At 38.0% G+C, this 18,024-nt stretch overlaps 1 non-coding gene across 1 annotated transcript; it reads right to left on the bottom strand.

Annotated features, from left to right (window-relative positions):
* Positions 1 to 1,062: 1,062 nt before the first annotated feature.
* LOC148564994 (small nucleolar RNA R71) lies at positions 1,063 to 1,166 on the bottom strand. The gene has a single exon (XR_015885413.1). It is a non-coding gene; the product is annotated as a small nucleolar RNA R71 (small nucleolar RNA).
* Between the last annotated feature and the right edge of the window lie 16,858 nt (positions 1,167 to 18,024).

The raw sequence follows: 18,024 nt of genomic DNA, 5'->3' as shown, positions 1-18,024 counted from the left end.
TAAGTTTCAATCACATCTTTGTCAAAATCAATTTCAAAATCTTTTCTAACTTCTTTTCTAACTTCTTATCTTTTCAAAAATTAAGTTTCAAATCTTTTTCAATCAATCTTATCTTTTTGTTTGATTCTTATCTTTTCCAAAACTACCTAACTAACTCTCTCTTTCTAATTTTCGAAAATCCCTTCCCTCTTTTTCGAAATTCCTTTTTAATTAACTAATTATTTTAAACTTTAATTTAATTTAATTTCATTTTTCTTTTTAATTTTCAAATTATAACTTTGATTTTAAATTAAAAACAAAAAATTATTTTTTTTATTTTAATTAATTTTTGAATTCTCTCATCTCTCATCTCCTTCTATTTAATTATTCATCTACTAACACTTCTCTTCCACCCAAAATTCGAACACCATCTTCCTCTCTGTGTTCGAGTTTTTCTCTTCCCCTTCTTTTATTCTTCTCTTCTACTCACATAAAGGAATCTCTATACTGTGACATAGAGGATTCCATATTTTCTGTTTTCTTCTTTTTCATATGAGCAGGAACAAGGATAAGAACATTCTCGTTGAAGTTGATCCTGAACCTGAAAGGACTTTGAAGAGGAAGCTAAGGGAAGCTAAAGCACAACTCTCTGGAGAAAATCTGACAGAAATTTTCGAAAAAGAAGGAGACATGGCCGAAAATAATAACAATGCAAGGAAGATGCTTGGTGACTTCACTGCACCAAATTCCAATTTACATGGAAGAAGCATCTCAATCCCTGCCTTTGGAGCAAACAACTTTGAGCTGAAACCTCAATTAGTTTCTCTGATGCAACAGAACTACAAGTTCCATGGACTTCCATTAGAAGATCCTTTTCAGTTCTTAACTGAATTCTTGCAGATCTGTGATACTGTTAAGACCAATGGGGTTGATCCCGAGGTCTACAGGCTTATGCTTTTCCCATTTGCTGTAAGAGACAGAGCTAGAATATGGTTGGACTCTCAACCTAAAGACAGCCTAAACTCTTGGGATAAGCTGGTCACGGCTTTCTTAACCAAGTTCTTTCCTCCTCAAAAGCTTAGCAAGCTTAGAGTGGATGTTCAAACCTTCAGACAGAAGGAAGGTGAATCCCTCTATGAAGCTTGGGAGAGATACAAGGAACTGACCAAAAAGTGTCCTTCTGACATTCTTTCAGAATGGACCATCCTGGATATATTCTATGATGGTCTGTCTGAATTATCAAAGATGTCATTGGACCATTCTGTAGGTGGATCCACTCACCTAAAGAAAACGCCTGCAGAAGCTCAAGAACTCATTGACATGGTTGCAAATAACCAGTTCATGTACACTTCTAAAAGGAATCCTATGAGTAATGGGACGCCTCAGAGGAAGGGAGTTCTTGAAATTGATACTCTGAATGCCATATTGGCTCAGAATAAAATATTGACTCAGCAAGTCAATATGATCTCTCAGAGTCTGAATGGATTGAAGGAATCATCCAACAGTACTAAAGAGGCATCTTCTGAAGAAGAAGCTTATGATCCTGAGAACCCTGCAATAGCAGAGGTGAATTACATGGGTGAACCCTATGGAAACACCTATAATCCCTCATGGAGAAATCATTCAAATTTCTCATGGAAGGATCAACAAAAGCCTCAACAAGGCTTTAATAATGGTGGAAGAAACAGGTTTAGCAATAGCAAGCCTTTCCCATCATCCACTCAGCAACAGACAGAGAATTCTGAGCAGAATCCATCTAGCTTAGCAAATATAGTCTTTGATCTATCTAAGGCCACCGTAAGTTTCATGAATGAAACAAGGTCCTCCATTAGAAATTTGGAGGCACAAGTGGGCCAACTGAGTAAAAGAGTCACTGAAATCCCTCCTAGTACTCTCCCAAGCAATACAGAAGAAAATCCAAAAAAAGAGTGCAAGGCGATAACCTTATATGGTGTGGCCGAACCCAAAGAGGAGGAGGAGGACGTGAATCCTAGTGAGGAAGACCTCCTGGGACGTTCAGTGACCAATAAGGAATATCCCTTTGAGGAACCAAAGGAATCTGAGGCTCATCTAGAGACCATAGAGATTCCATTGAATCTCCTTCTGCCCTTCAAGAGCTCTGATGAGTATTCTTCCTCTGAAGAGGATGAAGACATTACTGAAGAGCAAGTTGCTAAATACCTTGGTGCAATCATGAAGCTAAATGCCAAGCTATTTGGTAATGAGACTTGGGAAGATGAACCTCCCTTGCTCACCAATGAACTAAATGCATTGGATAAGCAGAAATTACCTCAAAAGAAATAGGATCCTGGCAAATTCCTAATTCCCTGTAACATAGGCACCATGACCTTTGAGAAGGCTCTGTGTGACCTAGGGTCAGGAATAAACTTAATGCCACTCTCTGTAATGGAGAAACTTGGGATCTTTGAGGTGCAAGCTGCCAGGATCTCATTAGAGATGGCAGACAACTCAAGAAAACAGGCTTATGGACAAGTAGAGGACGTGTTAGTAAAGGTTGAAGGCCTTTACATCCCTGCTGATTTCATAATCCTAGACATTGGGAAGGATGAGGATGAATCCATCATCCTTGGAAGACCCTTCCTAGCCACAGCAAGAGCTGTGATTGATGTGGACAGAGGAGAGTTGGTCCTTCAACTGAATGAGGACAACCTTGTGTTTGAAACTCAAGGATCTCCTTCTGTAACCATGGAGAGGAAGCATGAAAAGCTTCTCTCACTACAGATTCAACCAAAGCCCCTACAGTCAAACTCTAAGTTTGGTGTTGGGAGGCCACAACCAAACTCTAAGTTTGGTGTTGAACCCCCACATTCAAACTCTAAGTTTGGTGTTGGGAGGTTCCAACCTTGCTCTGATTATCTGTAAGGCTCCATGAGAGCTCACTGTCAAGCTATTGACATTAAAGAAGTGCTTGTTGGGAGGCAACCCAATGTTATTTAATCATATCTATTTTATTTTCTTTTTGTTATTTCGTGTTTTATTCGATTGATGATCATGTAAAGTCACAAAAACTACTGAAAAATCAAAAACAGAATGAAAAACAGCATTGAAAACAGCACACCCTGGAGGAAGAGCAGTCTGGCGTTAAACGCCAGAAACAAGCATCTGTCTGGCGTTTAATGCCAGAAACAAGCATCTGCCTGATGTTAAACGCCAGAAACAGGCTACATTTGGGCGTTTAACGCCAGAAACAAGTAGCAGTCTGGCGTTAAACGCCAGGGTTGCACAGCAAGGGCGTTTTACACGCCTAATTGGAGCAGGGATGTTAAGTCCTTGACCCCACTGGATCTGTGGACCCCACAGGATCCCCACCACTTCTTCTCTTTCTTCTTCACACCTTTTCATAACTCTCTTCCCCAAATACCCTTCACCAATCACCTCAATCACTCTTTCCCATCACCTTTTCACCACTCACATCCATCCTATCTTCCCCATAAACCCCACCTACCTCCAAAAATTTAAACTCTTTTCCCTCCCAACCCCAACCCTAATGGCCGAACCCTAAATCCCATCCCACCCCTATATAAACCCCTCTTTCCTTCTTCATTTTCACACAACACAACCCTCTCTTCTTACCCTTGGACGAATACACCTTCTCCCTCCATCTCCTCCATTCTTTTTCTTCTTCTCCTTCTTTCTTTCTTCTTTTGCTCGGGGATGAGCAAACATTTTAAGTTTGGTGTGGTAAAAGCATAGCTTTTTGTTTTTTCCCATAACCATTTATGGTACCTAAGGCCAGAGAATCCTCAAGAAAGAGGAAATGAAAGGCAATTACTTCCACCTCTGAGTCATGGGAGATGGAGAGATTCATCTCAACGGTCCATCAAAACCACTTCTATGAATTTGTGGCCAAGAAGAAAGTGATCCCTGAGGTTCCTTTCAAGCTAAAAAAGAATGAGTATCCGGAGATCCGACTTGAGATCCAAAGAAGAGGTTGGGAAGTTCTTACCAACCCCATTCAACAAGTCGGGATCTTAATGGTTCAAGAGTTCTATGCAAATGCATAGATCACTAGGAACCATGATCAAAGTGTGAACCCGAATCCAAATCATTGGCTTACCATGGTTCGGGGGAAATACTTAGATTTCAGTCCGGAAAATGTAAGGCTGGCGTTCAACTTGCCAATGATGGAAGAGAACGCACGCCCCTACACAAGAAGGCTCAACTTTGATCAAAGGTTGGACCAAGTCCTCATAGACATATGTGAGGAAGGAGTTCAATGGAAAATTGACTCAAGAGGCAAGCCGGTTCAATTAAGAAGGCATGACCTCAAACCAGTGGCTAGGGGATGGCTAGAGTTCATTCAACGCTCAATCATTCCTACTAGTAACTGGTCTGAAGTTACTATAGACCGGGCCATCATGATCCATAGTATCATGATTGGAGAGGAGGTGGAAGTTCATGAGATTATACCTCAAGAACTTTACAAGGTGGCTGACAAGTCCTCCACTTGGGCAAGGTTAGCCTTTCCTTACCTTATTTGCCACCTATACAATTCGGCTGGAATTGACATAGAGGGAGACATCCTCATTGAAGAGGACAAGCCCATCACTAAGAAAAGGATGGAGCAAATAAGAGATCATGGACCTCAACAAGAGCATGAGGAAATCCCCCACCACGAAATCCCTGAGATGCCTCAAGGGATGCACCTTCCTCCACAAAACTATTGGGAGCAAATCAACACCTCCTTAGGAGAATTAAGTTCCAACATGGGACAACTAAGGGTAGAGCATCAAGAGTACTCCATCATCCTTCATGAGATTAGAGAAGATCAAAGAGCTATGAGGGAGGAGCAACAAAGGCAAGGAAGAGACATAGAGGAGCTCAAAAGCACCATTGGATCTTCAAGAAGAGGAAGACGCCACCCTCACTAAGGTGGACTCATTCCTTAATCTCCTTGTCTATTTATTTTACTATTTTTCGTTTACTATGCTTTATGTTTTATTTATGTTTATGTCTTCACTATATGATCATTAGTATTCAAGTGTCTATGTCTTAAAGCTATGAATGTCCTATGAATCTATCACCTTTCTTAAATGAAAAATGCTTTAAAAACAAAAGAACAAGAAGTACAGGGTTTCGAATTCATCCTTGAAACTAGTTTAATTATTTTGATGTGGTGACAATACTTTTTGTTTTCTGAATGAATGCTTGAACAATGCATATGTCTTTTGAAATTGTTGTTTATGAATGTTAAATATGTTGGCTCTTGAAGAATGATGAAAAAGGAGACATGTTATTTGATAATCTGAAAAATCATAAAATTGATTCTTGAAGCAAGAAAAAGCAGTGAATAGAGAAGAGCTTGCGAAAAAAAAAAGAGAGAAAAAGAAAAAGCAAGCAGAAAAAGATCTTTAAACCAAAAGGCAAGAGCAAAAAGCCAATAGCCCTTAAAACCAAAAGGCAAGGGTAATAAAAAGGATCCAAGGCTTTGAGCATCAGTGGATAGGAGGACCTAAAGGAATAAAATCCTGGTCTAAGCTGCTAAACCAAGCTGTCCCTAACCATGTGCTTGTGGCGTGAAGGTGTCAAGTGAAAACTTCAGACTAAGCGGTTAAATTCGAGGTCCAAAGCAAAAGAAGAGTGTACTTAAGAACCCTAGACACCTATAATTGGGGACTTTAGCAAAGCTAAGTCACAATCTGAAAAGGTTCACCCAGTTATGTGTCTGTGGCATTTATGTATCTAGTGGTAATACTAGAAAACAAAGTGCTTAGGGCCACGGCCAAGACTCATAAAGTAGCTGTGTTCAAGAATCAACATACTGAACTAGGAGAATCAATAACACTATCTGAATTCTAAGTTTCTATAGATGCCAATCATTCTGAACTTCAATGGATAAAGTGAGATGCCAAAACTATTCAAGAGGCAAAAAGCTACAAGTCCCGCTCATCTGATTGGAGCTAAGTTTCATTGATATTTTTGAATTTATAGTATATTCTCTTCTTTTTATCCTATTTTATTTTTAGTTGCTTGGGGACAAGCAACAATTTAAGTTTGGTGTTGTGATGAGCGGATAATTTATACGCTTTTTGGCATTATTTTTACATAGTTTTTTGTATAATTTAGTTAGTTTTTAGTATATTTTTATTAGTTTTTAAATAAAAATCACATTTCTGGACTTTAATATGAGTTTGTGTATTTTTCTGTGATTTTAAGTATTTTCTGGCAGAAATTGAGGGACTTGAGCAAAAATCAGATTCAGAGGTTGAAGAAGGACTGTACATGCTGATGGATTCTGACCTCTCTGCACTCAAAGTGCATTTTCTGGAGCTACAGAACTTCAAATGGCGCGCTCTCAATTGCGTTGGAAAATAGACATCTAGGGCTTTCCAGCAATATATAATAATTCATACTTTGCCCGAGTTTAGACGACGCAAACTGGCGTTCAACGCCAGTTCCATGTTGCATTCTGGAGTTAAACGCCAGAAACAGGTTGCAAAGTGGAGTTAAATGCCAGAAACAGGTTACAAACTGGCGTTCAACTCCAAGAGAAGCCTCTACATGTGTAAAGCTCAATTCTTAGCCCAAGCACATACCAAGTGGGCCCCGGATGTGGATTTCTGCATCATTTACTCATTTCTGTAACACTAGTAACTAGTTTAGTATAAATAGAACTTTTGATCATTGTATTCGGAGTCTTGGTTACCCCGGTTCCCCTCTGGGGCCGAGACCAATGAACTCCATTATCACTTATGTATTTTCAACGGTAGAGTTTCTACACACCATAGATTAAGGTGTGGAGCTCTGCTGTTCCTCATGAATTAATACAAAGTACTGTTGTTTTTCTATTCAATTCAAGCTTATTCTGATTCTAAGATATTTATTCGCACCTCAATATGAATGTGATGATCGTGATAGTCATTATTATTCCCAACCTATGAACGCGTGCCTGACAACCACTTCCGTTCTACCTTAGATTGAATGAATATCTCTGGGATTCCTTAATCAGAGTCTTCGTGGTATAAGTTAGAATCCATGGACGGCCATTCTTGAGATCCGGAAAGTCTAAACCTTGTCTGTGGTATTTCAAGTAGGATCTGGGAAGGGATGGCTGCGACGAGCTTCAAACTCACGAGTGCTGGGCGTAGTGACAGACGCAAAAGGATCAATGGATCCTATTCCAGCATGATCGAGAACCGACAGATGATTAGCCATGCAGTGACAGCGCATTGGACCATTTTCACTGAGAGGACAGGATGTAGCCATTGACAACGGTGATGCCTAACATACAGCTTGCCATAGAAAGGAATATGAATGATTGGATGAAGACAATAGGAAAGCAGAGGTTCAGGAGGAACAAGCATCTTCATACGCTTATCTGAAATTCTCACCAATGAATTACATAAGTATCTCTATCTTTAATTTACGTTTTATTTATATTTTAATTATATTTTAATTATCAAATATCCATAACCATATGAATCTGCCTGACTGAGATTTACAAGGTGACCATAGCTTGCTTCAAGCCGACAATCTCCGTGGGATCGACCCTTACTCACGTAAGGTTTATTACTTGGACGACCCAGTGCACTTGCTGGTTAGTTGTGCGAAGTTATGACAAAGGACTAAGATTATGAACGTGCGTATTAAGTTTCTAGTGCCGTTACCAAGGAATGAACCGTCACGATTTATGCGCACCAATATCCTTATTTGATTATGTATTTGAGTATCTTCCAGGGTTCTCGAAGAAAGATTTTGCACTTACCCTAGTTAATTTTCGTTTTACAAGCTTTTTATATTCTATTTTGACTTAAACTTGTCTTGGCATAATGCAACATTTATGCTTCTAAGATTTCTTTTGAAAAAGTTTATCTCATATCTTTCTTTATGAAGGTGGAATGATTTTCTTAGTTTTGTCTATTAATAATGGATGTCTTAATTAAGTGTGCCCCATGTTATCTTCTCTTTGCGGGCTTTGTATGTCCTTTATTTGGCCTAAACTTGTTTCGGCTGAATATGTTGACTTCTTTTATGATTCCTATTGAAGTTCATTGATTCAGATCTCCTCGCAAGGATGTAAATTGACTCCCCTTCTAGAAAATTTAATTATTATTACACATCCCTGTTAAATTGCGACTCTATTCACCTAAACTTATTGTTTGATTTGTTCTTCCTAGGTGAAGTTTGTAAGTGCCCGATGTCACATAATGTTGTGGAGTCTTGTTTTACGTGAAAGGGGTTTTGTTGATATTAAGTTTTTCATAATATTTTTGAAATGTTTTCTCGTGCCTGTACATCTTTGCTTAGTTTCAATCTTACACCTTCTTCCAAATTCATGATAAACATATCTTTGTCGTTTATTCTTCTCTTCCTGCGAATTGTATCTCTTTGAACGTACTCACGCCTATCTCAATGTCACACGTGGTCCTTAGAGGTAAGAACTGATGTGTTAGTTCTTTAGGGAATGACTGGTGGATGGGGAGTGAATCTTGAAAGTCCAAGACATTGCAAGTTAGAACTTTTGAGTTCAGTAAAGAAATGTCGTTAAGAGGAGGTTTAAATTTTCAGTAACTCATAATAAGTTAGCTAAGTGATCGGAGCAACATGAGATAGTGATATTTCATTAACGTGTTTAAGTGCGTGTCAGATAATTAAAGTTTTTGAAATAATTAGATTGATTGATTAGAAGCCGCTTGACGACAAGTGAGTTTAAAACCTCGAGTGAGTTAGTTGGAAGCCAAAGTTAATGGTTGAGCATGGATAGAGATGAGAATTCAAAAGGAATGGGAGTTAAGAAGCTTTTTCATATAAGATAAAGTGTTGGGAATGACGTTCGATATTCGAGTAAACTTGAAACGGAGTGATAAGCGAGTTGGGAGGTTGAAGTTTTGAAGTTGGTACGAGGTTTGTGCCCAGACGTTATCCTGTTTGTTTACGTCAACCTGTTTTCAAACTTTTGCTATCTAGATACCCCTTTGTTTTTGCAAAAACCTAACTGGAACACTTGTACCTTCTTGTGCTTCAAGTTTTGATTAGTAACCCATGTGACATTCTTGTTTTGAACCATCTTGTAACTTTTGCTTTAGACCACACTTTTTCCTTACACCTAAGTTTTACGAATTATTCGGTATTTGGAAAATTATATACATATATCTGCCAAGACTCTGCTTTTCTAAAGTATACAAAACTATTTTAGTATTTTGTGTATTAAGTTAATTTTCGAGGACGAAAATTTTTATAAGTGGGGTAAGATGTAAGACCTCAAAATTTTTAAAAGTTATTAATTAATTATTTATGATGCATTATATTTATTTAAGACTGTATTTTGGAGATTTTTATATAAAAGTTGAGTAAACTCCTATTTTTAATTTAGAGTTCTTATAATTGAAAAATAGTGAATATTTTATATGCCTTAATTTTAAATATTTATATTTTTAACCTTATTTTATAAATGAAGGAGAATTAATTTATTTATCTCCAATTTTTATTTAATTAGCATTTAATTGAAACTAATTTACAAATTTGTAATTAACAGATATTTCAAAGATAGATACTTTATATTTAATTTGATTTTTAATTATTATCCCATCTTTTTATTTATTTTATAAAATTATACTACTACACCTAACATTTTAATAAAAATATCTAACCTAAACCTAATTTTATCTAAACCTAATTTTCTACCCTTACCCACACTAACACACACACTCCGCACCCCACCCTCACCCACGGTAACTACACACACACTTAACACAACACACACAACCTGAAAGAACAAAGAAAAAGAATGAAGGAAAGAGAGAAAAAAAAGGGAAGAAGAGAGGGAGCCGCCGTCATCCAGCTCGCCACCATCCCATGTCGTCGTGCCACCGACCGAGGAGGCTGCGGGTCGCCGTCCATAAAGCTCACCACCGCTGCTGCTGTTCGTACCGCCGTTTGGGTCATGTGGAGGAAAGAGGAGGCGCCGCCATCACGTACTCCATCGCCGCTGTTGTTGGAAGCGGCGCTGCCGTGGCCGAGCCTCTGCTGCCAGGAAACGCCAGCTGCCACCATCGCTGTTCATGTCCACCACAGTCACCGTTGGAAGCTACCGTCCCAGGAACCGCCACCGCCATTGTCGGTAAGGGTTTTAAGCTGGTTTCTGTTCTTCTGGATTCCAGGAATGGTTTTTGACGCCGCGTGGTTATTACAGTCACCGTCACTGGGGTTTTGGCTCACCGCTGTTGCTTGAAGTGGATGCCAAGGCTCTCGCCAAACCGATTCAACAACCGCCGCTGTTTTGTTTTCTTATTACAGGTCGTTCTGAGCGTTGCATGTCGCTTTTAAGTTGCCGTGTTTGTTGTGAAAGAGATCAAGGGCTGAGGCCTAAGTTGCCGTTGATTTCGGGCTGAGCGAAAAGAGTCAATCAACGCGTTTGGGTTATGATTTCAACTTATCGAGGTTGGGGCATTTTCTTAAATTTATTTTACTTTCAAAAATTGTTATAAGTCGATAATAGCATGAAAAGTATTTTTTTATGATTACGTGAGTCTTATGAATTGAATTGAACTGTTTGGATGGCTGTGAATATTTATTCGATTGATTTATTGAATTATTGAGGAAGCTGGTTATTCTAATTTGCTGTTTTGGCTTGTTAAGTTGATCTTTGTTGAACTACTGGGAGAGATTTAATGTTGGAATTTAGTTTAATTTTGGAAATGTTTGATTTTAGAAAGATTCAAAACTAGAATTTTGTTCGATTTTGGAAAGGATTGATATTTGAAGTCAGTTGAAAATGGGTTGGAAAATGTGATTTGATGGGATCCATAAGGGTGGCATAATCCGAATTTTAGAGGAGATGCTGCCCAAATTTCTATAAAAATGAGAGATTTTATTGAAATGGTCATTTAAAAAGATTTAGATTTTTAAGGATTTTATAAGTTGATTTTTGTTGCTGTTAAGAAAAGCGTTACGTTTTGGAGTTTGATTTATTTAGAAATGAATAAGCTATATTTTGAATCTGAATTATTGAAGAAAGTAATAAGTGGTAAGATGAGAATGAGTATGAGAATGAAGATGGATTTTTGAGTATGATTTTTGAATAATTGAATGACAATGAGATATGAATTAGTATCGGAAATGAAAATGATAATTATGAAAAATTATTGAATATATTGAGCTTGGGGCGTTGCCCTCATGTCAGCCGGGATTTTTCCCGTGGTTACTATTTAGCTTGGGGCTTGGGGTATTATTTCCCCCATGTCAGCTTGGGGTATTGTTTTTCCCATGTCAGCTTGGGGTGTGGTCTCTTCTCCCTATGTCAGCTTGGGATTCGTCCCATGGATATTATTGAGCTTGGGGCATTCTTTTCCCATGTCAGCTTGGGGATTTTTCTCATGGTGTATTTTTGAGCTTGAGAACATGTCGGAACGGCTACGTAACCGACAGTTGATATCAACAGCCATAGGATAGGCATTCATCATATGCACTTGTATGCTTTGCTTGAGTTTGAATTTGTTTGGGTTTGCCTAATTACTAAATTGTTATTAACTGCCATCTGAGCTATTTGCTGTAACTGCTATCTATACCTGTGTTTTCCTTGTCTGTTTTGCCTGTGTTTATTCTGATGTGGTGCTTTCGAAATTATTGGTGATGAGATGATGATTGAGTTGATTGATTATGTGATGGGCTGAAAGCTGTGATTGGTTTCTGATTGAGTTACTAATAAAGTATGAAAGACCAAGTTGGTTCAGCATAGACTTAATGAACCTATGCTTGGAACAGATTGGTCATTCATACTGTTAGAAGACTTTTAAGATTCTTTTATAAAAAAAAGTAAGTTTTTTATTTCTGTATACTTATCTGATTTCTTTTTTTAAAAAAAAGAGCTTTGAAATTTTTTGGATGGTTAACTGACGGTTTTTAAAAGATTCATAAGGCAACGCTAATCACTGAGTTCGAAAAGGATTTTCTTATTAAATATCTTCTTATGACAATTTTGAAACCTCGTGGTGAGACCGTGTGGTTAGGTTCTCGCCCCCCTACAGACTTTCTTTTTCAATGGCAGGTTCAGGAAGTTTTGGCGCGAAGCCGCGATCGATCTACAAGCTTTATGTAAATGTTGTACTTTTTGTTTGTTAGTTTGTTCAAGGTTTTACCTCTCGTCAATTGTCACTTTGAGTTTCTTTTTGAGAGGCAGAACTTGTATTTAAAAAAAGTTTATGTATTTATTATTATGTGAATATATTTGGGTGTTAAGTGAACTAAAGTAAAGACTTTTCAATTTTCGTAACTAAGGATTCAGTTTATAACCGCGAAGGCTCAATATTAAATAATTATAATATTAAATTAATGACTTAGAGACAAGTAACGCCTGAACTTTTAATATGATCATGAGGTATTAAAAGTAAGGGTGTTACACTATACTCCGGCTGTCGTCCAATGACTACGTTGAACATCATGTAGACCGCTTGTGGTTGTCAGGCACGCGGATCTTGGCTAAGCGAGTAACGAAGATAGTGGGTGATTGTCATGGGTCACCCTTTTATTCTGACTTAACTAAATTAAGTACAAGAGTATATCTTGGAGAAGAAGTAAGCGTGAATTGAAAGAGAAACAATAGTACTTGCATTAATTCATGAAGAACATTAGAGCTCCGCACCTTAATCTATGAGGTGTATAAACTCCATCGTAGAAAAATACATAAGAGAAAAAGGTCTAGGCATGGCCGAATAGCTAGCCTCCAAATGTGAAAAGTGGCATAAGATTCTCTGAATACAATAGAAAAGACTAGTATTTATACTAAACTAGTTACTAAGGATTACAGAACTTGAGTAACTAAGTACAGAGAGTGCAGAAATCCACTTTCGGGGCCCACTTGGTGTGTGCTCGGATTGAGCATTGAGCTTTACACGTGCATAGGCCTTTTCTAGAGTTAAATGCCAGCTTGGATGCCAGTTTGGGTGTTTCACTCCAGTTCTGGTGCCAGTTCTGGCGTTTTACGCCAAAAAAGGGTTTCTGGCTGGCGTTGAACTCCAGTTTGGGCCATCAAATCTCGAGCAAAGTATGGACTATTATATATTTCTGGAAAGCCCAAGATGTTATCTTTCTAGCCCAATTGAGAACGCACAAATTGGACTTCTGTAGCTCCAGAAAAATGCGTTTGAGTGCAGGGAGGTCAGAATCTAGCAGCATCTGCAGTCCTTTCTTAGCCTCTGAATCAGATTTTTGCTCAGGTCCCTCAATTTCAGCCAGAAAATACCTGAAATTATAGAAAAACACAAAAACTCATAGTAAAGTCCAAAAAAGTGATTTTTGCGTAAAAACTAATAAAAATATAATAAAAAGTAACTAAAACATACTAAAAACTAAGTAAAAATAATGCCAAAAAGCATATAAATTATCCGCTAATCAGTATTATATGAAAATTTAAACAATTTCAACATAGACTTAATTAACCTATACTTGGAACAGGCTTACTATTCATACTGAAATTTGCATAAGCTTTAAATATATACGTTAAGCAGAGAAATCAGAGTAGAGTAGAGAAACACAAAGAACAAAGTAACTAGAGTAGAGTAAAGAGATAAAGAGAAAAAGAGTAATATAGATACAGAAGAAAGAGTAATCAGAGAAAAGTAAAAAGATACAGAGAACGGAGTAACCAGAGCAGAGTAAAGAGATATAAAGAGAAAAGTAATATTGTATATATATATATTAGTTGCTTGATGCAACCTAGAGCTACATTTATATAAATATATATTAGTTGCTTAATGCAACCCAAAGCTTCTGTAGGGAAACTAAGTTACCTACAACCATTTTTCACTTCCCCAGAGCAGAGTATATATATATTTTCCTGCAGTAAGAAGAGGCTGTCTCAAATGAGCGGCTATTATTATATGCTCATTTATTTAGGAACAGAAAATCGTATCCGGGAAATCGGGATTACTCGTGACCGGATAAATGTCGGGATTGCGGGCAGCCAACCGACACATGAGTTCACGGCCTGCGCTAGGGCTAGACATGCATCATTCTTGTCTGCACATCATTCTCTGTTGCATTCCTTTCTGTGTGTGATCCATTACTTTATGTTTGTCTGCTTGTATGCTATGTTTGTGTTTTATTTTCTTGCATTCATTTGTTTGTGTTCTGCTTTCTGTTGTCTCTACTTTCTCTATCTATCTTTATCTTCTGTTTACTGCTTTTCTATCCTATTATTCATCTGCTAATCGACACCAAATAAACGAAATGTAACTAATAACCCCGGCCCTACTAAGAACTCCCCAGTTCTTACCCCCTTCTCTCCCTTCCCCCCCTTCAGATGGAGACGGGCGTGATATTCTATGAGTTCGAGGACCCTCATGTCTACGAGGATCCAGTATATCACAGTTACTTCATTATGGGATTGGAGCCTCGTATTAGACGACATGCGTTACCAAATCGAGCTTTTCAACATCCTCTGTCTATCCCGCTTTTTGACCTCGGTGCTCCTTATGACTTTCCCTTATCCTGGTTACACCCTGACGCACCTGGACATCCTTTTCCTAATGATCCCGGAAATCCTATACTAGCTCAACCCTTGAATGAGGCGGCACCTGAGCCTATCATTCTTGATGAGCCCGAGTTAGCTGGTGACTCGTACCTGCGATTCCACCAGAGTGGGACTTTCCCCCAGAGCCGATCCCTTACTTTCCACAGCCTGATGAGCCGGCACTACCGGACGACAGGTGATAAACCCCAATTTTGTAGTTTATCTTATGCCTAATTTAGAGGATTTTATCAACTTTTCTCACATTTATTCAATGAAATAGCATGGTTTTTTAAATTCTCCTTAAATTGTGCTTAAGAGTGAAAATATGCTTTTTAGGCCCAAAAATTGATAAATTTAATTCACTTTAATTCCATTCGATGCCTTGATATATTTTTAAGTGATTTCAGGTTTAGAAGGCAAGGATTGGATTGAAAAATGCCATAGTTTCCTTGCATTTGGTGACGCGTACGCGTCGTTCCACGCGTATGCATTGCAGGATTAGCGTGACTCACTTAAGGAAACTCGTGGCCAACAAATTCTAAAGCATTTTGGGCCCAATCCAACTTATTTCTGATGCTATTGAACCCAAGGATTGGAGGGGGAATGAACCAAATAGTCATAGTTGAGTTTTCATCATGTTTTACGGTAGAATTCTAGAGAGAGAGGCTCTCTCATCTCTCTTGATTTATGATAGAAATTAGGATAAAGTTAGGTTAATCTCTCTCAAATTTATCTTTCAATTATTATTTTGATTTCAATTCTCCTTATATTTTATTGTTCTATTTTCTTAATCTTCTTAATTTCTCTTGTTGATTTCTTGTTTTGCTCTCTTTTATGTTGATGAACCATTGTTGGATTTTGATTTCTTCTAATGCAATGTTTTGTTTCCATGTCTTCTTTTATGTTTACCTTCATTGCTATTGTTGATTTCTTGCTTATGATAGTTATGGGTTTTGTTAATTCTTACATTTTGTGATGTTTACTTTTATTGCACTCTAGGTATTTGATGAAATGTTTTCTCTACTTTTTGAGTAGTTTTCTTGACTCTTGGCCTAGGCTAAGGGAATTGAGTGACCTTGAGTCATTGGGTCTCATTGAATTGGTGATTTACGAACCCTATGTGGTCAATTTGATAACCATTGACTCTATCCTACTACTAAGTTAATTAGTAGCTAGGTTAGCACTTATGGATTGAAGTTGATCAAGCCTAATTGATGTACTTAATGCTTAGAGGTAGACATTATACTTACTTCAAGCATAGGAGTAGACTAAATGGGATGGTCCCTTATAATTATCAATATATGGTTTGTACACAAGGATGGTGATCTCAATTACCTATATCTAGCCAAGAGTTCTTTCCCTTTCTTTTATTAATTCTTGTCATTTACTTTCTTGTTATTATATTTTCTTGCCAATTGAAAATCAAACCCCCCATATTTCTTCATAGCAAATAATTGATCACTTCATTGCAATTCTTTGTGAGACGACCCGAGGTTTAAATACTTCGGTTAATTTTCATTGAGGTTTGTACTTGTGACAACCAAAGTTTTTATCGAGGATTGTTTGTTGGTTTAGAAACTATACTTGCAACGAGATTTTATTTGTGAAATTCTATACCAAACAATCAAATTTCCTTTCAATCAATGGGGTAGCTCCGATATACGCGAACGGACCTGTGCTCGCGAATAGTTTTGTACATAGTGAAAGCAGTGCTTCTAGTGGATCTGTGGGTATAGCTGTAGCTATGGATGACGACGAGGAGGAGGATCCTAAGATAGAGAAAGAGCAAGATGAGGAGATGGGCGAGCCTCATGACGATTTTCCGAACAGCCACATGTAGACATAGTCTAACAACAGTAGGGACATTCTTTTGATGACACTCTAGTCTAACATTATCTGTTAGTTAGTCTCTCAATTGTGTTAGTACACTTGAGAGCTAGGGACTGTAGAGCAGTTAGGCTAGCCTCGGCGCCAGCTTAGCGGCTTTTTGTATGGGCCAAGCCCTGGGAGTGTTGTGTATATATTAGCTACGTAGGTTAACGAGGATGTAAACTGACTTGATCTTGTGTAAATGCTACATATTTTGTTATAGTGTACATGATGTATATTATCAGTCGTGCTTCTATGTTTCTTGATGCTTCCTTTTTATTTCTCTCAATGTATGCTTGTTTATTTTACCTTATCATCCACAATATTAAAAAAAAGTTACTCGTAAAATTAGCATCGCTCTAACAAGGAACAGGATCATATATTAAATAATAGTTAATAATTAGGAAGGACAAGTTAGTAACACTTAGCTTCTTGTATGACCATGGCATACCGGGAGTTGGGTCATTACAATTTGGTATAAGAGCAGTTCGTTTCCGGTAGAGCCTGGGGAATAGACTGATTATGCTTCATTGCATACTCTGTTGTGTGTCTCATGCTGTTAGGGTATCTTTAAGATACATTTGGCATGAATGTCTATGAGCGCTCATTTTGGGACTGTTCGTGTCTTACTTGAGATATTAAGACTGATCACCTTAATGTTGATTGTTTGGTGCGGATAGGATCTTAATGACTGCGAATAGGCATAGTTTAATCGAGCTCCGAATGACGAATCGATGTGAGGCACAGCTATCCTCATAGCTGTTATGATCTCCATGGCTATGGCTACATGAGATTAGGATGCTGTAAGGAATGAACGATTGTTTCACTTGTGGGGAACCTGGACACTTGGCGAGGAATTGCCCAAAAGAATTTGCTCAGAATCCAGTATGATCCCAACAATAAGGTCGAGTGTTTGCTATGACTGCTGATGATGCTATGCAATCAGACGCCCTGATCCAAGGTCAGTGTTATGTCAATAATCAATTTTTAACTGTACTGTATGATTCGGGTGCATCGCATTGCTTTATTTCTTTAACTGTTGCTCGTGAGTTGGGACTAGATTTCTCTGAGTTGAACTTTGATCTAATTATCCATACACCTACATCCCAAAATGCTTTGACCAGTTTAGTATGCCTGCAAGTACCATTTACTATTAGGAACAGAACTTTCATTCATGATTTAATCTATTTGCCTCTATGTGGTTTAGAAGTTATTTTAGGATTAGATTGGTTATCTAAGTATCATGTTTTCCTTGATTGCTTTGACAGAATTACTGTTATTCCATCTGATAGTTTAGATATTAAACAATTTTTGTCCCATACCTTATATCTAAATTCTGTAAGAGTTACCTTAAACAAGAGTGATTGGGAGGGGTACGTTTTGTTAGTGACTAGCTCGAATGATAGTGAATTAAGCCTAGAACGAATCCGAGTGGTGAAGGAATTTTTTGATGTTTTTCTGGACGACATATCTGAGTTTCCTCCTCAGCAAGAGATAGAATTCAGCATTGAACTAGTGCCTGAAACCAGACCAATTTCTATAGCACTGTACCGGGTGTCACCACTAGAACTTGCAGAGTTGAAGAAGCAGTTGGATGAGGTACCTGGAAAGAAATTTATTCATCCTAGTGCATCACCTTTGGGAGCTCCAGTATTGCTGGTAAAGAAGAAGGATGGTGGAATGAGGCTTTGCGTGGATTACCGACA

The sequence above is a fragment of the Arachis ipaensis genome, chromosome B5, assembly GCF_059453495.1.
Source record: "Arachis ipaensis isolate K30076 ecotype BB chromosome B5, ASM5945349v1, whole genome shotgun sequence".
Classification (NCBI taxonomy): Eukaryota; Viridiplantae; Streptophyta; class Magnoliopsida; order Fabales; family Fabaceae; genus Arachis; species Arachis ipaensis.
This window is presented reverse-complemented; position numbering and strand designations above follow the sequence as displayed.